The sequence below is a fragment of the Cryptomeria japonica genome, chromosome 7, assembly GCF_030272615.1.
Source record: "Cryptomeria japonica chromosome 7, Sugi_1.0, whole genome shotgun sequence".
NCBI classification, from domain to species: Eukaryota; Viridiplantae; Streptophyta; class Pinopsida; order Cupressales; family Cupressaceae; genus Cryptomeria; species Cryptomeria japonica.
Window position 1 is genome coordinate 720,800,977 of NC_081411.1, and position 23,657 is coordinate 720,824,633.

Below are 23,657 nucleotides of genomic sequence, written 5' to 3' on the forward strand. Positions count from 1 at the left end.
ATAGAGAGAATGAGAAAAGAGAAGGAAAATTTGCAGAGGGAATTGGACAAAGCTGAAATAGAAGCAACCAATGCTAAAGTCAGAAAAAAAATTGAGTACCTAAAAGCCCCTCCTATAACTTTCTCTTCAACAGATCAGAGTAACCCTATAACTCAACACACCTCACTCTATGTATTGAAAACTCAACCGACTATGCCCATGAATACTATTCCCCCTATTAACCAAAATAACCCTTCCTATTCTTTTAATGATGCTCCAGTAAATCAAATCCATCTTGGACTACCCCACAACTAGAGTAATCAAGTTCCTCGAGTTGGTGGTCCAAGTTCAAGAATGAATACTGGGAATAATTTTGCTGGTAAGTAGTTTTAGAGAAGACCCATCAATGTTGAGTTGTATAGACAACTTTTCTTTGATGGGATCCCAGGTTATCCAAACCATGTCCCTATTGAAATGAGGGATAAACTTCAAAAGTTTGTTGGAAATAATGTCATAAGTGCAGATGATCATCTGAAGTCTTTTGGTGATATGATTAATGACTATCAGATTGCAAATGAGGATGTGATCATGAAATTATTCATACAATGTCTATTTGAAGATGCTAGGGATTGGTACAGAGGGTTTCTTGTGGATAGCATCAGTTCTTGGGAAGAGTTCAAGAATTGTTTTCAAGAGCTATATGGGGACAAGACAAATGTGAGCTTCATGCTCAATGAGTTTAATAATATCAGAAAATCTGATAATGAGGCCATCACAAACTTTAATACAAGGTTCCAAAAGGCAATGTACAGATTATTTCAAGTGACGAGGTTAGATGAAAATGTATGTCTAAACACCTACTATAATGCCTTTGACCCAAATATGGCTTATATCCTCAGGGATAAAACCCACACAGTTTAAGAGATGATTTTAAAATTGCAATAAATGTGTAAATTATTAGGAAATCATCAAGCAAAGTGGGAAGAAGAACTAATGGTAGACTGTGGCAAGAGCAAAAGCCACAACCAAATAAGGCCTCTAGAGAAGAGGATAAAACTAAGAAAGTGATGACTGTTGTAAAAGACCTTACTGCAAAGGTGAGTAAGAATGACAAACCTTACTACAATTGGCAAGATAGGCCTACCAAGTTACATGATATACCATATAATACTACCTAGAAAGAAGGCAAACATGTGCAGGACAAGCCAAGAAGTACCCAAAATTAGGATACCCCTGACCCTTTAAAAGGTGGAAATATGCATAATGTGGTGAATAATCCTCCATGTACAACATGTCATGGACCACATTCCCCTTACCAGTGTGTTGTGGCTCAGGCTTTAAATGAATCAATGTAGAGTGAGGATGAATTGAGATATCAGAATGAAGATAAGCTTGTAGTAAATATGTTTGAAACCATTGTTGACAGTGACTATGAGTCATCATAGGATGAAGAAGATGAGTATGATGCACTAAGAAACAATGCAAATTGCCAAGGGCAATTAGTGATTGATTGGCATCCTACTCTAAATGTGGTAACTATTGAAGATGAAGAAGTTCATCTTAGAAGGCCTAGTGAGGAAGAAGTGAAGAACCTCACCAAAGCTACAATAGCTAAGGCCAAAAACAACTATAACTTGAGAAGTAGTAAGAATGATGAGAATTAGAGGAATCCTGGTTCCATGTTTATCAAATAAATTTCTCAGAAAGGGGTGACTGATGATAAAACTTATGTCATAGATGGTCATGCTAAAATGGATCAGTCTAACACTTCAGGGAAACCTGAGAAAGTTAGTGAAATTGGTAATTTAATCGAGACCACCACAGATAAGAAGACAAGTCACCAAAAAGCAGATAAGGTTAAAGCCCATTCTGAGTCATATCAATTCTGCATTTGATATGACTCAAGCTTTAACCAAGATGAAAGCTTTAGTACCTCTAATAGAGCTATTAAAAATAAAAGAACATAGAGAAGCTGCATTTTCTTTGTTTTGTAGTATATCAGATATAGATGCATTTTCACCAAAAGGTACTGAAAAAGAGAGAAAGGATGAAGAACAAAAAATCCTAGAAATTTATGTGGGAACCACAATTACTCAAGAACCTTGCCAAGTTGATCCTTTTTATGTGACATTATTAGTCAACAAAAGACTAATAAAAAAATGTATGATAGATTCTGGGGTTGCTGCAAATGTGATGCCATATGGGGTCATGAAGGAGCTAGGATTGTCAGTAAGTACCTTGTATGGTAAGTGCTATGCTATGGATAACATAGAAGTGTTAGCACCTAGAGGCAACTGCGATGGGGGGAGAGGGTGGTGAATCAGTTGTCTATTAATTTCAACCCAAATATAACTTAATCAAACTTGATACATAATACCGGTAAACCAAAGATAATGATGGTTAATAGATTAATAGTTAATATTAATATCAGTGAAACTTAATGCTTGAAAATAGAAAGAGAAACAACATCCACAACACATAAGACAAAGATTTGCACGTGGAAACCCTATAAGGGGAAAAACCACGGTGGGAAACCTTACCCACAATCAGATGATACTACTGTAGATAGTATATGTGTATAAATAGGGTCTGCACATGCAAAAAGGCCAACCGCCTAGAGCTCACTGCTCAATCACAAAATAGGAGTCACACTGACTACAATTGGATGATTAAATCCAATGATAATGTACTGCACAAAGTAGCATCTCCAATGTTGGATTCAGTACCGGTTAAGATCTAATAATCACCTTCTCTATGGTCTACTCATATGATCTTCTATATTCGCACATACCATGTTACAATACCATAACCATATACCTTCTCTTTGTTCTATATCTTTCTTCTACCTTATTACATCATCTCATAAATGAGATCTTACATATATACCAAGACCTAAGACCAAATGTGTAGGTTGGCTAATTAAGAATATTACAATAAAATCAATTACAAATAAGTCAAGATGTGATGCATCATGTCGGTTCAATGCAATTACAATAATACCAATTGATTAAATCATCTGCATAACGCGTCGTGCTGATCTAGAATAGATAATGCATGTCGGTCCATTACCTAGACCAATTTGCTGGTAACAGCAAATATGTCAAGCTGATTAGACCAATAACCAAAAATACCAAAACCAAGTGTCCAAACCATGTCTTCAACATAACCAAGTGATCTCCAAATGGTAACAGGTCATCCTCAATGCTGGTGACCAATGTAACCTGTCGGTGAACCAAATACCGGTCACTGTGCATAAGTCACTGAACTTGCCAGTGAACATAATATGCCAGTTCAACATAATCTCCAGAAGGATAAGTGTTGATAAGTGTTGACATCAATGACAAAACCAACGCAACACAACCATAATACCAAAAATCTCCCCCTTTGGAATTGATGGCAACACAAAGATGGAAAAAACATCTAAGTGCCAAAATAGAATGCCAAAAAATCAAAAACCAACAATCTCCAGAATAGATCAATACAAATACCAGAGAGTATATATCTCTCCCCCAATGAATAATCTCTCCCCAAAGTATAATGTTGTTTTTCCATACATATCTCTCCCCCTTTGACATCAAATGCCAAAGCAATACAGATACAACTAACTCATAAAACTAGTTACTGTGATGCTAAAAATATGATAAATGAAAAGAGGCATACACATATAATGAGACAATAAAATGTAATTGAAAAGCTTAATTGAAAACTAGATTAGAAATGCAAACCATAAGCCTTCCTTGAAATGTCCCATTTTCCTCTATTCTTGAGGACCTTGAAGGTGTGGGATTGATGGGCTCTCAGCAGAGCAATGACCTCCAAAGTGACAACTCAAGAGTTGAGTAGCTATTTGATCATGATTAACTATGGAGATGATATGAAATGCATGATTTAAGAAACTAGATTAACATGCTATGATTAATCCAAAAGCTAATTACTAGATAATTGAAAATGCAAATTGCCTATAGTAATGATGCCTAAATTGATATGAGATGGGATGCTTATTTCTCCAAAATGGGGGATATTTATAGGAATTCCAAGGCCAGAGTTGAGGTGGCTGGAATCGACGGTCCGGATCTGATCTGAAGATATCAAGGGCCAAGATTGAGGAAGTTGGAGAAGAGGTTGGAGAAGGGACACTTGTCATCTCTATGGTGACAAGTGTCAAGGAGCCTTTCTCATGAGAGGGCAAGTGTCTAAGGGAGGAGACATGTGGAAAAAGTGTCATGTGTCTCAAGGAGAGAATATCCACACCATGGGAGGTTAGGATAAGGAGGTTAGAATGTGAAAGATAGGATAGGGTTAGTTAGACCCAGGATTAGGTGGTTAAAGTTAGGAGCCATGTGCTCATTTGAATTTAGAAATTCAAATAATTGGAAAATGGTAATTAATCTCAACAAACTTGAGCTTGTTAATCTTAATTAGGGATTAGAAGAATTGGTTAATATGGGGAGACATTAATTAATTTAGAATTAATTAATCAAAGGGGGATATGAAATGAACTATATAAATAAATCATTTAAATTTATTTACTAGTAGATGAATAGAGAAATTAATTGAATTGCTTGTGAATTCAATTGATTGGGAAGGGGAATTAATCAAATAACTGTGTATTTAATTAACTATCTTCAGACCATTTTTAGGTGTATACATTTTGCCTCTCTTTGAAGCAATGTGTGATGATGCGTTAGTTGAAACAAAACTCGATTGATGCTGTTGCTGATATTGATTTTGATAGGATGCAAATTCGATCTTGATTTGATGCAGATTTGGTTTCGATATGATACTTGTAGACGTATAAAAATGACCACATTCCTAAATGAATATTTTATGTTCATTTCTCTATTTAATTAAATCCAATTTAATTAAATTATCCACATTCTTCTATTTTATTGAATAAATTATTCAATTTATTTAAATAAAATTCACTATATCCATTTTAATGAATAAATCATTTTATTCAATTAAATCCCCCTAGCCACTTTTAATTAAATTCAAATTTAATTAAATAGTTATCCTAAATTGAATAAATCAAATTTATTTAATTACAACCAAATTGAATGAAAATCAATTAATTCATTTAAATCCTATTATCCCTCCATCCACTTGCAAAATCCCAAACCCCTTCCTAATCCCTTCTAGAATCTTCTAAACGCTTCTAATTAACCTAACCCTCCTCTAAACTTTGTCACATCCCTAAGCAAAGGGAAGTCACTTCTCAAAAACCTTAAAGTCTTTGATAACCATTAAAGGTTTTCAACCTTCAACCACCAAAACCCTTAAAGTCTTTGAAAACCATTGAAGGCTTCCAACCTTCAACCACTTAATCCCCAAAGTCTCCAATAACCATTAATGGTTAACTCAAACCCTCCCACATGGTTAAAACATTTGTTTTGACTCAACCTCTACCCAACCCAAAGGTCTCATTAGGCCATTAATGCTTTGACCATGATTATCTCTTAATCATTTGCACAAAGGTTTATCCTTGGATTAAATCTTAATCCATTGGGTAAACCTAATTTAGACTTGACCCTTAGCCTTTAGATAACCATCAAGTCTTCTCAAGCCTTTAATGCCTCCAACCTCTTCTCTCAACCCAATCCTATGTTGACACTTGTCACTATTTTATTGGTGCCAATTGTGCACATAGATCCCCAACTTTCAAACTTGGCCCTTGATTAAACCATTCAATCTTGACCATCCATTGCCCTATTTGTGCTATAAATAGAATTCTCATTCCTCCTTTCTTATCAATCATCTTTCAAATTTGAAGCATTACACTTATGCTCAAATTCTTTCAAGCTTTCATATCATTTTTTTTTATCATTTAGCCTCTTTTAGAATATAAATTAGTCTAAATATGCATGTTTAGAATACTTTCTTTATCATTTAGCTCAATCATAGACTAATATATCATGTTAGGATAGTATTCATACTAATCTTGTCATCTTATCATTTAGTTTATTGCATTTCTAGAATCATACATAGCTTACAACACATCTCATACTAAAATCAATCAAAAACATCTCTCGTTCTCATATTTGCCATCCCTAAACCATTTTGCTCAGTAATCTGAGAGCAAAAACGTTGGTTTGAGGGACATTGTGAGATAGAGAACCATGGGACCCTCCTTGGGAAGCTGAGTAACACATTGCTACTCCATAGCTTGCATCAAGAAGTCCTATGTGTGTGTGTGGACTAGTTTATAACATATTTTCACATATTGAATTCTACCAGCCCACTTTTCCCGCATACAATACTGATTTGATTTGGATATGATAAATCTCGATATGATGCGGTTTCGATCTTGGAGATGATAAATCTCGATATGATGCTGTTTGGATCTTGGAGATGATAAATCTCAATATGATGCCCCAGATGCTGATTGATAAATATTGATGCAAGGATGCCCCCTTGGGAGATCAATCGAATAAATTTCAAATGTTTTTGAATTTTTCGCGATTTTTTTTTTGAAATTTTTTCGATTTTTAAGTTGTTAATGATTCTTCATTTTTTAGAGATTTTTAGAGTCAATCCGATTCATTTCCCGATAATAAATTTGAAAATATTGCCCTACCAGGTTGATTAGTTGATTAGATGATTAAAAATAAGTGGAATAAAAATCCCACTTAAATGCCCCATTATGAGTTTAAAAAGGTGAATTCCTTTTACCACTCCTCATTTGTGCACTGCAGTTGTTGGAGAAAATTTGCTCCGGAGGAAGGAAATGGCGATTATATACCACCAACATAGGTTCAAGTGCGTTCAGTGATAGGAGCATCCTCTGACATACGGTCCACCAATACGTACTTCGAGAAAACCCAACTTTGTTAATTTTTAGTTGATTTTTGAAAAATTTAGATGTTTGTATAAAAAAATCATTTTTTTGCGCTTTCACTAGATGGGTTGGGAAAAAAATTATATTTGTGAGATGGGTTTTTTGATTCATAAAATGGGTTTTTCCGGATTTTCAAAAACAAATTCCAATTTGCATCCCCAAAAAAATAATTTTACATGCATTTTAAAAAAAAAAAAACATCTACATTTAGTTTTGAATTTTTGGCATTTTGGGGGGGAAAGGGCGGTGGTGGAGGAGGGCGGTGGCCACCACCAGCACCACCATGGCCATTGTCGGTGTCGCGGGTGCCACCGTTGGTGCTGTCATTAACTATCACATAGTCATTTTTTTTATTTTTTTGGCAAGTTTTCAATTTTTGGCCATTTTGGAGATTTTTCGATTTTGGCCATTTTTCAATTTTTGAGATTTTTCACGAGTTTTGACTTGATTTTTGGAAATTTTTTGATTTTTGAGATTTTGATGCTTTTTGGAAATTTTTGCGAGTTTCGAAATTTTTTGATTTTGGCGATGAGGTTTGATGATTTGATTAGACTTTTCGATTTGGGTGATTTTGAGAAAATGTTTTGATTTGTCGATTGGTTGACTTTGCTGTCAATTTGATTTGATTTTTGATTTTTGACTTGATTAGCTATCTAATTGATAAAATTAGATGCTCCTAATTGATAAATTTGATGACCAGTTATGATTATCTTGATGTACATGCGAGATGACATAAGATTGATAATGACCTCTGATAGATGATCGTCATTGATAGGGGCCCAATGAAATTTGATAAAAATCTCAATTGAGCAAAATAGACCAATAGATAGATTGATTTGATAGATAGATAAATCAAGAAACTGATATGATGAGATGATTTGATTGTAGGAGCACTTTACCATTCTTCAGTCTCAGGAGCATTTCCCGAAGACATGGATGCTAATACTCTGCTTTAGCCAGGTGGAGCAAGACCACATTGGGAAGTGTGGTTTATCTTCCCTTCTTGATATGCCTTGGCCTTTGATAAATCGAGGATTACTAATAGCTTTAGTAGAGTGCTAGCATAGTGAGCATAACACATTTCATTTGTCGATGGGAGAGATTACAGTGACACCTGAGGATGTCTACTAGATTTTGCGCATCCCTGTGATGGGCGATCTAGTATATTATGATCTCAGTGAGCGGGGTGGCATAGAGGCACTTTGCCAAGTGTTTGAGGATGATGAGATAGGTGGATATGATATTGCGTGGCACGAGATGCTAGAGCTAGGATATGCCACATTACCGACTATGCTTGCTGGATTTATTGGAGACTTCCTTTGTCTTGATCATAGGTCAAAGGGATTATCTGTTGGATGGGGTCATTTGCTTCAGTAGATGGTGACACAGGGGACTCGATTTGCCTAGGGTTCATGCATGTTGGTGCACTTGTATCATGATTTGCACCGAGTTATGTATCAGGGATCAGCTGTGTTATTAGCTGTGTATCACACGACCATTGGCTGACTAAGATAGACCTGTAGGTAGGCCTTATGCTGATGCGTATCTTGCTATTATTGTTCAGCGAAAGCTGGGAAAATTAGAGTACTGGCAACGGACCTTGGATGATCTAGATACTACGATATGGAGACCTTACAGGAATTGTGAGATTTGGCCCGAGGATGCAATAGAGATGTCATATGTATTCATGACATGATATCTGATTGGATCGACACCCTATGTCATCGAGCAATTCCTTTGTATGAGGGTGTTGAGACAGTATGGCAGGATACAAGGGATGCCACAGGGCACAATTGTTACTACTTATCAAGTTGCCATTAGTTTTATGTCAAAGTTATACTATATACTCTTGTCGGTTATCTCTACCGAGACATTCAGTTGGTATGAATAGTCTAGTTGGTTACAGAAGAAAGTAAGTCTCAAAATGTAGTATACACCGAGCTATCTACTGAGTATCATTTCATGTCTACCGAGCAGCAAAGATGACACACCAAGTTGATATACACCAACTGAAACGTGTTACCAGATTCATTGAACCTGGACATGCATATGAAAACATGTTACAAGATCAAGGCACATCTAACCATTATCACATTAGAAATTGCACTTAAAGATTGTGTATGATTTTGAGGTCATCTAACCAATGAAACAATTTGCATGGTTATTCATTCGATAAATCATATTTGTAAGATCGAAGCAATGAATGGACCACCATCATAAGAGATCTATTTATACAGCATGAGTGAAGAATTAAAAAGTGAATGAGTGTGTGTGTGCATGAGTGTAAGAAGATGGTTACAGAGAGATAGAGGTCACCGAGAAGGTTTTCAAAGAACAGTCAAAGAATAGAGTAAACAAAAGGGTTTACCGAGTTACTATATGGGTTACTGAGGTATGCTATAAGCAAGGTAACTTATTCTGAGCACATAGAATCTATTATAACATTCTAGATGTAAAGTTGCAGATATTTGTAATGATTTTATTGTAATATTTTGAAGTTGTAAGAGAAACCTTTAATAGGGTAAAAGACTCTAATCAAGTCTATAAATTATAAAGCCTCTGACTAGGTGCAACATTTAGTTTAAGTGTTGTGAAATCCTTTAGCAAGGTAGATCTAATAGATCTTGATACTCCTAATAGGGTAAGCTATCAGAAATAGCTAAACATGTAGCTCTAACCGAGCACTCTTTATTATTGCAATAGTGAAGTTGTGGGTGCCATCCCCACCATAGTTTTTCTCTCTAGCCAAGAGTTTTTGCATAACCAAAATATATGTGTTATGGAGTGAATCATGTATGATTGTTATCTATTTGTTTTAGCTTTATATTATGTTACTGCACTATTCAGTTTATGCATAACAGTAAGGTTATTATTGAAGAAAATTTTTGGAGTACTAATTCACCCCTCCCCTCTCAGTACATTAGCTTTCCATATTGGGCCTAACAATTAGTATCAAATCTTGAATCTTGAAAAAGGGTTTAACTACTTAAAGAGAAAGATCTTATCAATGGAAGGCTATAAACAATCTCGGAGGATTGTGTATCTGCAAGAAGAACTGGATCATGCTAATCAGGTGATTGCAGACATGCAAAGACAAATGCAAAAATCTCTGAAAGTAAGAAGAAGATTATTTGATGATTTGTAAGACTCTCAAGAGTTAGTGGAACAAATTGAGACATCATCTGAGAATAGTATATCTGAAGAAACTAAAGAAATGATTGGAATATTGAAAGAAAAAAACAAAGCACTGTCTGATCAACTGAAAGCAATGAAAAGAGAACATGAACATTTCAGGACATAGATGACTGAAAATCTTGATGCATTGAGGACAACCAAGGATAAAGTAAGAGATCTAGAAAGAGAGAAACATCAACTTGAAGTCTTAGTATCTGATAAGAATGATGAAATCACAAGGTTAACTGGAATTCAACAAAACCTGTCAGATCAACTAGGTTATGCACATCATGAAGCAATTCTGAAAGATGATGAGAATCAAGCATTGAAACTTGAGGTATCAAGGTTGACCAATGAACTTCAATCAGAGAAGAAATCCAAAGAAACACTGAAGAAGAGTTATGAAGCATCAAAGATGTTGGATGAGCAACTAAATACAAGAATACCCGACAAAGATGCAGGACTCAGTTACAAAGGAAAAGACTCTACCAAGAATGGAATTCATACTACCGAAAGAGGAGAATCATCAAAGCAAGCTGGAAACAAGAATAACATCAAAAGAAAGAAGCCTATTTGCAACTACTGTGGAAATCAAGGTCACACTGCCAACGTGTGTCAAATCAGAAAAGGTAAGCAACTGAATGTCACTAAGTCCAAAGGCTATTGTTACAACTGCAGTAAATATGGTCACACATCTAATCAATGTAGGACAAAGTCTGTTAACATCTATCAGAAGGCAAAATTCAAAGGGTTTTGTAAAAACTGCAATAGATATGGACATAGTATCGAGAATTGTTGGCTTAAGCAAAAGAACTATATGTGGTCTACACACCGAGCAAATGCTAGAGGTTACCGAACTCACACACATCCTTACCGACAGTATTCAGCAGTACCATGGGATTACAATAGAAGGATATGGTGTGAATGTTGTGGAAGATATGGACATATAAGTGCCAATTGCTTTATAAGGTTTGGAATGAACAACTGAAGATCATGGAGAAATCCTGGTATGGCATGTTTTCATTGTCACAAAGTTGGACACTTAGCTGGAGATTGCAAAGATCAACCTAGAAAAGACACTAAAGAAATAAAAGAAAAATTGAAGATGATTTGGAAAAAGAAGGAAATTGTGTCAAATGAAGAAAGCACCTTACATACCGAGTTAGGTGCACCTATTCCAAATTAATCGGTAAAGGTATGAAGGGATTGCATTCTCTCAAAGTTAAATCTTAACAGCTCCTATTTTATCATGTACTAAATTCAAATCTGCATAATTAAGATGTATTAGTAAGTTTGAAATTCTATCAAAGTCTTTTGAAGCACTATACAGGAAGCCTGTCAAGTCGGTGAATACAGGAAGCCTGTCTAGTCAGTGAATGAAGGAAGTTTGGTTACTCATTTAAAATAGAGAAAGGAGAGTAAATTAGTTAAAGAGGAACCAAGTGCATTTAATGTTTTTGACCTAACCCGCACAAAGTCCGATAAGGCATATTGTGTACTTAAAAGCATTTTTGTGGTCATTTTCAACTCACCAAGTTTTTGAGAGAGCAGAGCAAAGCGAACCCAAGGCGATCAAACCTCCTACAAAGCAATTCAAGGTATTTACATCAATCTCAACACATTGTTAAGCTGGTTTACCAATCTTATCTAGTTGCCATTATCTGCTAAGTATAAAGCGTTAGTTGTTTGAAAATCCTGAAACCCTAAGGATTCTTTTTTAGCTTTTATCTGAAGTCTACAATGGCACCCAAGATCCAAGATCCCATAATTGTCAAGAATGTAGAGAAGCCCTCACTAAAATACTCTTTGACTCCCAAAGTTGCATCAGATCTAGATGATAAAACTGCCTTTTCACTCATCCCGGATAGAGTGTTATTATTAGTCGAGGATGTGAGATTCTTCACCAAATGTCGTGTTGAAGAACTCGGTCATGTTGAAATTAAAGACACCTATGATGAGTTGTGCACTAATGGTAAATTGAATAGCAAGTATGAACACATCAAGATCAAGGGATTAACTGAAGCCCTAACCTATCCCCATGTGTCCAAACCCCAGTGGGTCAAGTTTGTTCTAAGTAGAGTTCACGATGATTTCATGTGGCTAGAAGAGAAAGCATTTAAGATTACCAAGGAAATCATTCATCTGATTACCGGTTACCCCATTTATGATCATGCCCGAGCCCAAAAGATGATATCACAGAAGGAATTGATCAGTTTAACCAGAGTGGAATCTAATTGTAGAGGATTGAAATTGATTAATGTCATAGATGAAGAACTAAAATTTTCCATTAGGGTAATGGGTTACTGTTTCTTCCAATCGGCAAGGGAAAATAGTGTACCCTATGCAGCAGTAGACCTGGCCTACAAAATTGTGAAAAAGGGAATGAAAATTGATCTATGTGAGGTGTTGTTGAAGAACCTATTTGAAAATATGAACACCATCAGGAAGCCGAAGAAGGACAACTCGGCAAATACTTAAAGTTTGGATCATTACTGGTATGCATGTTTTTCTATTTTGAAAAATTCTTTCCATCAATCAGTAAAGTTGTTTGGGAACTACACCGACCAATCACCCATTAGATTAATGACTTCATCAAGAAGTTAGGAGATAATTTCAATGATATCATGGATGATTACTTCAATAAATTTCATGAGAAAATGCATAATAGATATAGGATTCCACCCCAGCTAGTGGAGAAATACAAAAATGATATATGTTTTGAAGTTGACACCGATTACTATTATGTGAATGTTGTGGAACCGAGGACTCAATATTTGCCACTGATGGGTTACGAGATTGACTTTGATGCATTTCTCACATTACCAAGGCATGCTACCAAGCTAAGGTATGGAACCTATGAGGAAGCAAAGGAAAAGGTAAAAATGAGCATTGTAGTACCCAAAGCCACAAGAAAAGCAACAAAAATGATAAAGGCATTGTCAAAGAAATTTGGAGAAGAATCTTCCTCTACACTTATCAAAGGCACCATTGCCATTGCCAAAGAGGAATCTGAAGCCCAAGAGGTAGGAACAACACTAAGCACTAAATTGCCTAAGGGAAAAGTGTTGAAGGGAAAGAAATAGGACACATCAAAGGCCTCACCGACCTTACCTCCAGTAAAGTGACCTAACGCAAAAGCATCTGCAGCCTCACTGAGTAAGAAAACAAAAAGTGTTACTGCTCCCAAGGTAACAAAGACCTACAAGAAATCTACTCAGAGACTCATTTTGGCAAAAGAGTCTAGTGATATTGAATCAGAGGATGCAAGCAAATTCTAGATTGTCAAGAGTAAGAAGGTAAATATACATAGTGTTGAAAACTTTTGTGCTAATTTGAAAGAATATGGAGGATTTGGATCATTTAGATATGTCAAGTATGAAACTAGGAATAATGATGAGAAGAGACAAATTGAAGAAGCTGTCATCTGCACTCTTCTAAAATTCTGGTTAGCTCCATTGGAACTAGCTAAGTCACTTCCGAATGAACTTTACTTGCACATTGATAATAGGTGGAAGTATGCAATGGACTCGAAGAAATAGATTAGAGAGAGAAGTCTGGTTCATCTATTTCCTGGCATGTCAGTAGCTGAAATAAAGGAACTTCTGACAACCTACAACTCAAAGTTTCTTGTCAAATAGAGAGCCTTAAAATTGATGAATGGGCTATATATTGAAGTTGAAAATGAGACAAAAGCCAAGTGGTAGGAAATCTTTAAAGTCAAGGATATCGGTGAGAAAGCTATAGTTGAAATTGTTGATGTCACCAAACAAGATCTTGATGTTACCGAGAAAGACCCTGCTGACACCATTCAAATAGATGAAGATGTCATGGATATAGAGGCACCAGAATAGGAAATGATAGAAGTTAATGCATATGCAAAGCTTGTATCTAGTGAAACAGTCTTGGAACAAGTTCAGCCTTATCCACTAGTCAAACAACCTGTCTCAACCGAAACCCCTCATGACACGGAGCAAGGCACCGAAGGTCACAAGTCTACAATAGGAGAAGGCACTACTCAAGAACGGACATCTCAAGCACCTTCTAGCACTACAAATGTTGCAACTGTGACACTGAGTAATGAGACACTGAAGGACTCTACAGAGGCTAAAGGAACCGATCAAAGTGTTGCCTCTACCAAGCAACCTATCGAGGGTCATCAAGCCTCACAAGCCCTTGTCTTAGTTCCATCAGTGAAGGGTAAAGAAAAGAAGATGAAAAAGCATAGTTTTAAAGTTGATTTGTCAAAGCCAATAGTGTTTCCCAATGTAGACATAGCAAAATTAAAAGGGCAAGCACTCATTGATTTCGGTGAACTATGCAAAGCAAAAGCCGAACAAGAGAAGCAAATGGCCATTCAAAAGAAAAATAAGGTACTTCAGAAGGTGAAAGAACTCTTAATAGATATGCTACCTAAAGCTACAGTATCAACAGATGCAGGCATCCACATTCAATTGGATGAACTCCTAACAAAGATAGAGACATCTAGAGTAGATGCATCAGAGTATTTGAGCAAGCTAAAAGACAAAGAGCTCACTGCATAAATGATAGAAGAGGTACAGAAAGCTATAGCTATTAGCAAAGTTAAACTTGTCAAATTTATTGCTGAGTTGGCTCCTCAACTCAAGCACATTCTTTATTTATTTCAAAAACTTTGCACATTTTATTTCTTCATTAAAGACATTAAGAATAAAATAGAGGCAATTGAGAAAGAGATTACCGATCTCTCAAGCAAGTTGACCACAGAGCCAAATTCAGTTCAAAATTTTTACACAAAGCTACAACAACTCATGGCTCAACAATTGGACCTAAGAAATGAAGAACACAAGATCCAGATGGACATAATGACACTTCAGACATTATTCCTTCCTCATCTTTCATCCGTCTAAGAACAAATCAACCGAGCCACCTCCTTATCTACTACCCAAGAGGGAAGCACTCTAGATGGCTTATATCATTATTAGTTGATATTCAAGCACATAATTCTTTAATGGACAGTGTAAAGAATGCACTCTCTATCACTCTCACCAACGCCCAGACCAAGTACAAATCCATTTTTGATCAGTTACCACCCCCAAATGGTAATTAAGTTTTTGATGTTTGTCAAAAAAAGGGAGTGATACCATATATTTGGGGAGTAATATGTTACAGTACTAGGGGGAGTGATACTGTATTTGATACAGTACTGGGGGAGTGTAGCATTCAAAGCATCAAAGTATCAAATCAAACAACAAGAGTATAGTATACAGGGGGAGTGTACCGAGCAGCGCATGCAGAGTATCCAAGAGCAGTGAACTGAGTAGTAAATAGAACAGTAAGCAAAGCACATAGAACAGATCATCAGGCATGCAAAATCAAAAGTTTTGTACAGTATATCAATAAGGGGAGTATATCTAGATATATTATATTATTGACTATTGTATATACTATTAGCATAGTCAAATTTTGCAAGTATATAGATTATTCAGTTATAACTTTGAAAGTAGTTTTTGTCAAACATCTCAACTAATGTCAAAAGGGGAGATTGTTACGACTTATCAAGTTGCCATTAGTTTTATGTCAAAGTTATACTATATATTCTAGTCGGTGTTTTTGTCAAACATCTCAACTAATGTCAAAAGGGGAGATTGTTACGAATTATCAAGTTGCCATTAGTTTTATGTCAAAGTTATACTATATATTCTAGTCGGTTATCTCTACCGAGACATTCAGTCGGTATGAACAGTCTAGTCAGTTAAAGAAGAAAGTAAGTCTCAAAACATAGTATACACCGAGTTGTCTACCGAGTATCATTTCATGTCTATCGAGCAGAAAAGATGACACATCGAGTTGATATACACCGAGTGGAACATGTTACCAGATTCATTGAACCTGGACATGCATATGAAAATGTGTTACAAGATCAAGGCACATCTAACCGTTATCACATTGGAAATTGCACTTAAAGATTGTGTATGATTTTGAGGTCATCTAACCAATGAAACAATTTTCATTGTTATTCATTCGATAAATCATATTTGTAAGATCGAAGCAATGAATCAATCACCATCATAAGAGATATATTTATACAACATGAGTGAAGAATTAAAAAGTGAATGAGTGTGTGTGTGCATGAGTGTAAGAAGACTGTTACAGAGACACAAAGGTCACTAAGAAGGTTTTCAAAGAACAGAGTAAACAGAAGGGTTTACCAAGTTATTATATGAGTTACTGAGGTATGCTATAAGCAAGGTAACTTATTCTAAACACATAGAATCTGCTATAACATTCCAAATGTAAAGTTGCAGATATTTGTAATGACTTTATTGTAATATTTTGAAGTTGTAAGAGAAACTTTTAATAGGGTAAAAGACTCTAATCAAGTCTATAAATTGTAAAGCCTCTAACCAGGTGCAACATTTAGTTTAAATGTTGTGAAATCCTTTAGCAAGGTAGATCTAACAAATCTTGATACTCCTAACAAGGTAAGCTATCAGAAATAGCTAAACATGTAGCTCTAATTGAGCACTCTTTATTATTGCAGTAGTGAAGTTGTGGGTGCCATCCCCACCACAATTTTTCTCTCTAACCAAGAGTTTCTATGTAACCAAAATATATGTGTTATGGAGTGAATCATGTATGATTGTTATCTATTTGTTTTAGCTTTATATTATGTTACTACACTATTCGGTTTATGCATAATAGTAAAGTTATTATTGAAGAAAAGTTTTGGAGTACTGATTCACCCCCCCCCTCTCAGTACATTAGCTTTCCATATTGGGCCTAACAACAACTCATTATGCTCATCGGAGATTGGATGTAGCTACTTGGGGGCCTTCTATTTCATATGACCATGCCTGCACAGAGTATCTATCTTTGGAGCTAGTTGATTGGGATTATCTTCTAGGTGTGATGGATAGCGGGATGACACATGAGTACATTGTGCATTTTACTATTCACAGGTTTCTGAGGCTGACACATCCGGATAAGCCAGAGCCATTCTTAGATGAGGATGATGAGAGGCTATGATGCAGAGCTCCTAGACGATGAAGGGATGGTGGGGGGGGAGAAGGTGGAGGCAGAGATGATAGTGGAGATGGAGATGGATATGGAGGAGATGTAGGAGATCATGGTGTTGGAGATGATTATGGAGGAGATGATGATGGGGGGATGGTGGAGATTATGATGGGGGAGATGGTCGAGTAGTGGTAGTGGCAGTGATAGGCACATGAGGAGCTAGCAGTTCATCTATCAGAGATCTATATAAAAATTGGATGGCCTGAGTGGTCAGACGTAGGAGATCAGGTCCAGGGGATCAGGGGCATCAAGTTCTAGAGCAAGAGGTTCCCCCGGTTGAGCAAGTACCTATGATAGTATCACAGGCAGAGGCACCTCAATGAATCCTCATTAGGATGTCATCTCATCAGTAGCAGGCTCAGATCACAGACTTAGAGGCTCAGGTTCAGCAGCTAGAGAGTTGACTAGTAGAGAGGGACTCTCAGATGGCCTAGCTAGAGACTGAGATGGCTTCTCTCCTAGTCGAGAGAGACATAGCTAGGGATAGGTGTTGGCTGGTTGAGACATAGGTATAGTTGTCAGGAGAGTCTATTTTAGGGAAGACTGCCCTGAAGATGATGCACCAGGGGATCTAAGAGGCTGAGTATTACATGACCTTGTACTTTACTGCTATTCCTCTTGATCGGAGGGCTCGAAGATTTTCACAGCTGAGAAGGAGATCAGGACATAGCCAAACTAAGAGTCAAGGAGTGATAGGGCCACTTCAGGGAGTTCCCCTAGGTGGGGACTCAAATATAGGGGTACCAGCTGGTGTTACTCTACCTGCCGCATCAGGATAGAGTTCTGCTCCGCGTCCTAGTGGTCACACTAATATGGGACATTGATCCATTTATGTACAACCTTTTTGTGATGAGATATTGATGATTCCTATGATGTATATTTGTGATGTATCTCATATATTTTTGTAATATCGTTGTACCTTGGACATTGATCTTGTTTTGATGATATGATATGCAGTCGATCCTATTCACTCTACATTACCTATGAGATGATGGATGTATTCTATTTGATATATGATTATTATGTGTAGTTACTTTCATGATGTATGCTTGATGTATGCTTTAATTTCTATATGCTTATGAATTCTAAATGATGGATACATGAGGATGTAGTATTTATATGATGTATGCAAATGCAAATATGTATGGTGATGCTTATAATTGTTATGTGATACATGTGCAATGCAATGCATTCTATTTTTATGATAATTTTATGATTTTTTAGCTTTTTCACTATTTTTGGATTTTTCAGACATAAAACTTCTTCAGATTCATGCTATTGATGGGTTCCTCGAGCTGATCCTCATCATGTGTTGATAGTTGATATGCTCCTGACCCAAATACTGTTGTGACCACAAATGGACCTAACCAGTTTGGTTCAAATTTTCTTTTCTTTTCTCGATCTGACTGATTTCGTGGATTTTCCTTTAGTACTAGTTCTCTAGCTTGAAAGATTTGTGGTTTGACCTTTTGATTATAACTTTGGCACATTCTTTTCTAATATACCTTTAAATGATCAAAGGCATTTTATCTTCATTCATGGATCAATTCTAACTTTTGCAGTCTAGATACTCATTGTTCTTCATCCAGAATAAGACCTTTTAGTGATACATGTAGAGAGGGTATCTCTACTTTGATTGGCAATATGGCTTCTGATCCATATACAAGAGAGAAAAGTGTGGCACTTGTTGGTGTGTGAATACTGGTGCAGTAGGCCCAATGAGAAGGGTTTAATTGAATATGTCAATCTTTCCCAACATCGTTCACTGTATTTTTGAGGATTTTTAGAATAGTTTTGTTAAATGCTTCTACCTACCCATTCCCCTATGGATAATAGGGTGTGGATAATCTATGTTGGATCTTGAACTTCTCACATAGCTCTTGTACATCCTAATTTTTGAATGGTCTCCCATTATCAGTGATAATGGTCATTGGTATTCCATAGCGACAGATGATATAATTTAAGATAAATGCACCAATTTGTTTTCCTATGATGTTTGTGAGAGGTACAACCTCAATCCATTTTGTGAAATATTCTATAGCTACAAGGATGAATTTGTGACCTTTAGATGAAGAAGGATTTATTTTTCCCACTAGATCAAGACCCCATTGATAGAAAGGCCAAGATGTTGCCAAAGCATGAAGTTCTTGTGCTGGTGCATGAATCAAATTCCCATGGATTTGAGATTGTTTGCACGTTCTAGCTATCTGAAAAGAATCTCATTCCATAGTTGGCCAATAATAGCCCAAGCATATGAGTTTTTTCAAAAGGGTAAGACCACTTGAATGAGTTCCACAAATTTCGTTATGGACTTCATTTAAGGCCTTCTTAGATTCTTCTTGTTCGAGACATCTTAAAAGAGTACCATCTAGACCTCATTTAAATAGGGTATCCACGACAAGAGTATAATGGGAGGATTGGTGAATAAAGTTTCTCTTTTGATTTTTTGATAAGTCAGGAGGTAAGATGTTATCTTTCAGGTATGTGTAAGTTTGGCCATAGCGAGAGGAGTCATGTCCAATAAGTTGACAAATAGTTTGGGAATCAGGACAATTATGAGAAGGGTAAAAGAAATCTTCAACCAAGAATTCATAATGCTCTTGATTTTCCTATGTTTGTAATAAAGAAGCAAGTGTTGCCATGGCATTTGTTGCTTTGTTATCATTTCTTGGAATTTGTTCAAAAGTGATTTCAACAAAATATTTCTTGAAATCATCCACCATCTTTTTTTAAGGCATGAGTTTTTCATCTTTTGTTTGATAGTCATCATTGATTTGATTGATGCTGAGTTGAGAGTCTCCAAAGACCTGAAGTTGTGTAATGTTCCATTCCATTGCCATTTTGATACCTGTAACCAAAGCTTCATACTCTGCAGTGTTGTTGGTGGCTGGGAAGCTTAATTTGTATGCTTTTGGAATTGTATGACCTTGTGGTGTGATGAATAGAATACCTACTCCTGATCCATGTTGTGTATATGAACCATCAAAGTATAATTGCCATGTTTTGGTGGTGACTGTTAGGATATCAGCATTGGGAAATTCAATTTGCAAAGGATGATCATCTTGAAGCAATGCCTCAGCTAGTTGGTCTACAATGACTTATCCCTTGATAGCTTTTATGTCTACATACTTAATATCAAACTCACTTAGGATCATGATCCATTTTTCTAGTCATCTTGTCAATGTTGCCTTGCTGACCAAATACTTCAATGGATCAATTTTAGCTATCAACTTGATGGAGTGAGATAATAGATAGTGTCTTAATTTTTGAGAAGCAAAAACTACCACCAAGCATGATTTTTTTGTTGGGGAATAGTTGAGCTCGTATCCCACTAGTGTTTAGCTAATGTAGTAGATGGCTCGCTCTTTTCCTTCATTATCCTGTTGTGTGAGCAAAACACCTAATGATACTCCAGTGGTTGATACATAGAGCAATAATGGCTTGTCTGGAATTGGTGACATTAGAACAAGTGGCTGCATGAGATATGCCTTGATCTTGTTGAATGCATCCTCACATTGATGGTCCCACTTGAAATGAACATTTTTATGCAATAGATGAGTAAATGGTTGACATTTATCTACTAGTTGAGCCACAAATCTTCTGATTGACTAGATTCTTCCTTGTAGTGATTTGAGTTGACTTATATTCTTGGGAGATGCCATTTCCATGATTTCTTTGACCTTAGTTGGATATACTTTGATACCTCTAGCTGAAACAATGTATCCTAATAACTTTCCTGAAGTGACACCAAAGGCACATTTCTTAGGATTTAGCTGTAGCTTGTATTGTTCTAACCGGTCAAAGATCTTTTCCAGTATCTTGATATGTTCTTCTTTGTTGTATGATTTTGCCAAGATGTCATCCACATAGTCTTCCATGAATGTATGCATCATGTCATGGAATATCATTGTCATAGCTCTTTTATAAGTGGCACCTACATTCTTTAGTCCAAAAGGCATGACATTCCAGCAGAAAGTACCCCACGGACATGTGAAAGCTGTCTTTTCTTGATATTCAGGTGCTATTTTAATTTGATTGTATTCGAAGAAACCAACCATTAGAGAGAACATGGAGTGTCCACCTATTAAATCTACAATGATGTCAATGTTATGCAAAGGAAAGTCATCCTTTGGACATGCATTATTAAGATCTCTAAAGTATGTGCATACTCTGATACTTTTGTCTATCTTTGAAATAGGAATGATGTTTGATACCCATTGAGGATATGCTATAGGTCTGATGAATCCTACATCCAGTAATTTTTTTAGTTATGTTTTGACCAAGAGAGCAATATGTGGATGCATCTTTCTTAATTTCTATTTGACTAGTTTGGCTCCTGGATTGACATTTAAGTGATGCATAATAAGCTCTAGATCCAATCCTGGCAAGTCTGCATATGACTAGGTGAAATTGATTTGCCGTTGTTTAAATAATTCCATATATTCTTTCCTTTCTTCTTCTGACAGAGAAGTTGCTAGATGTAGGAACTTTGGTTGCTCTGTTGTCCCAATATTAACTGCTTTTGTTGGTTTGATCAAAATTGATGACCTTTCTTGATAGTACTCAGGTAAAGTGTCAAATCTCCCATCTTGTGGTGCCTCAAGGAGGTTTTCATTGTTAGATGCGTCCTTTCTTTTTACTTTTTCCTGATCTAATGTTGCCAGGAAATGATTTTCAACATTAGACCTGATATTGTTTTCTTTGTTTTCCCTTTTGCGACTAGGAGATTTGGCACCCACTTGACTGGAAGATGCATTGCTGAAATTCCTTGTGGAAGTTGTTGCGGGTTCGATTGCATTAAGATATACAAATATGGCATGGCCATTCAGAAAGGTATCAATGGTAGTATGTCCTTCATTTTCCCTTTCAATAAGTTTGAGGTGGATTAGAGGTAACGGATCATCAGGTTGAAATGTTTCGAGAGTATTTAGGGTCATGATTGAGTTACCAAAGTTTTTAATATGTATATCAATGTCTAGAATGGTACCCTCATCAGAATGACCTCGCCAAAGAAGTTCTTGATCATCCTCAATTAAGTGCAAGTTAGCTGAATGTGATCCTAATTCAAGTGAACTAGTTCCTAACGTTTTCCCTACATACGTGTGAACTACATCGACTCCTACATCTTCTTTAAAGCAATTTTCTCTAGCGGATTCTTCATAATGATAGGAATCTCATTCCCATTCATCAGATTTTTTCTCACTTGCAGCTTGTAATCTACAAATTTGTTCATATAGCTTTTGATGTGCTTCTTCTGTTTGTCCTCCTATATCTTTCCTTCTTTCATATTCAACTTCTTCTAGACTGAGATTGAGTTATGTCAACTTTACTATCAGCTCTCCTTGATTAGTACTAGGTTGATGCTTGTTTTGATTGAGATTTAATGCTTCTTGGGAGGTATTATTGGTTTGTTTCTCTTCTTGATTTGAGGATTGTTTCTTTTGCCATTTCATGTTTGTTTGTGCTCGTTACTTTGTAGATGCTTCTTCCCTTTCAATTACAAGTTGTTCTTGTCTATTTTCATATTCCTCTTGGTGCTGATTAGAGAATATGTCTTCTGGTAGAGTAATTTGTCCATACCCTAAGCCTGCTTTGTTTGTGGCCTGCTGAGTATGAGGTTGGATAGGTTCTAAGATACCTTCTATTCTTTTTCCTATAGGACCTATTCCAATGTATCCCATCCTTTGTATAATGTTGAATCATTTTCCATATTTTTCTGTAGGTATTCTAACATTGTTGACCTTTTGTTGAACATCTTCATCTTTGTATAACCATTATAGAACATCTTTGTCTTTTGTCTCCTCCGATAAAGTTCCAACACTAATTAATACTCCATCAAATATTGGAAGATGTTTCACAATTGGTTGTTGTTTAGATTTTGATGGTTTTCCAAAGGATTTAGGAGAGAGTGGTAATTGTGATATTGAGTATTCTCCATTTCCCTGATCTCTTAGTTGCATTTGTTTTTCCATACTTGATAAAATAGAGGCAAAGGATTGTTCTTTGGATTGTGTGTTCGAAGATGACACCTCCTTGTTATGAGGAACAATGACTTCTTGAGCCATTTTTAGATTGTTGCAATATTGGAATGGATTTGAATCTACATATATTGTGATTTCTTGTCCATTATAGGGAAATTTGACACACTGATGATATGTTGATGGGACTGCTTGCAGGGCATGTATCCATGGTCTCCCCAGGAGTATATTATATGATAAGTCCAAGTCTAGAACTTGGCATGTTGTGTTTTTCTGTAAAGGTCCCACTCTCATGGGTAGTATCACAATTCCCTTGGAGGAATGATCTTCTTCATCATAGGCTTTTATGGTGATCTTTTTTCAGGGATTGACTGCATCTTCTGAATATCCTAAGGCATGAACAAGACTCAATGAACAAATATTTAGGCTATCTCCACCGTTTATTAGAACACGTTTAACTTGCATTTTGTGAACGAGGACTTCAATATGCGAAGGAGCATTGTGGGGATGTTATAAGGACATGTCATCTTCTTCAGTAAATGATAAGTAGTGAGGAGTTGTGAGGTGTCCCACCATGGTTTGGAATTGATCAATATCAAGATCTTTGGACACTGTGGTATCTACTAATGCTCGTTCAA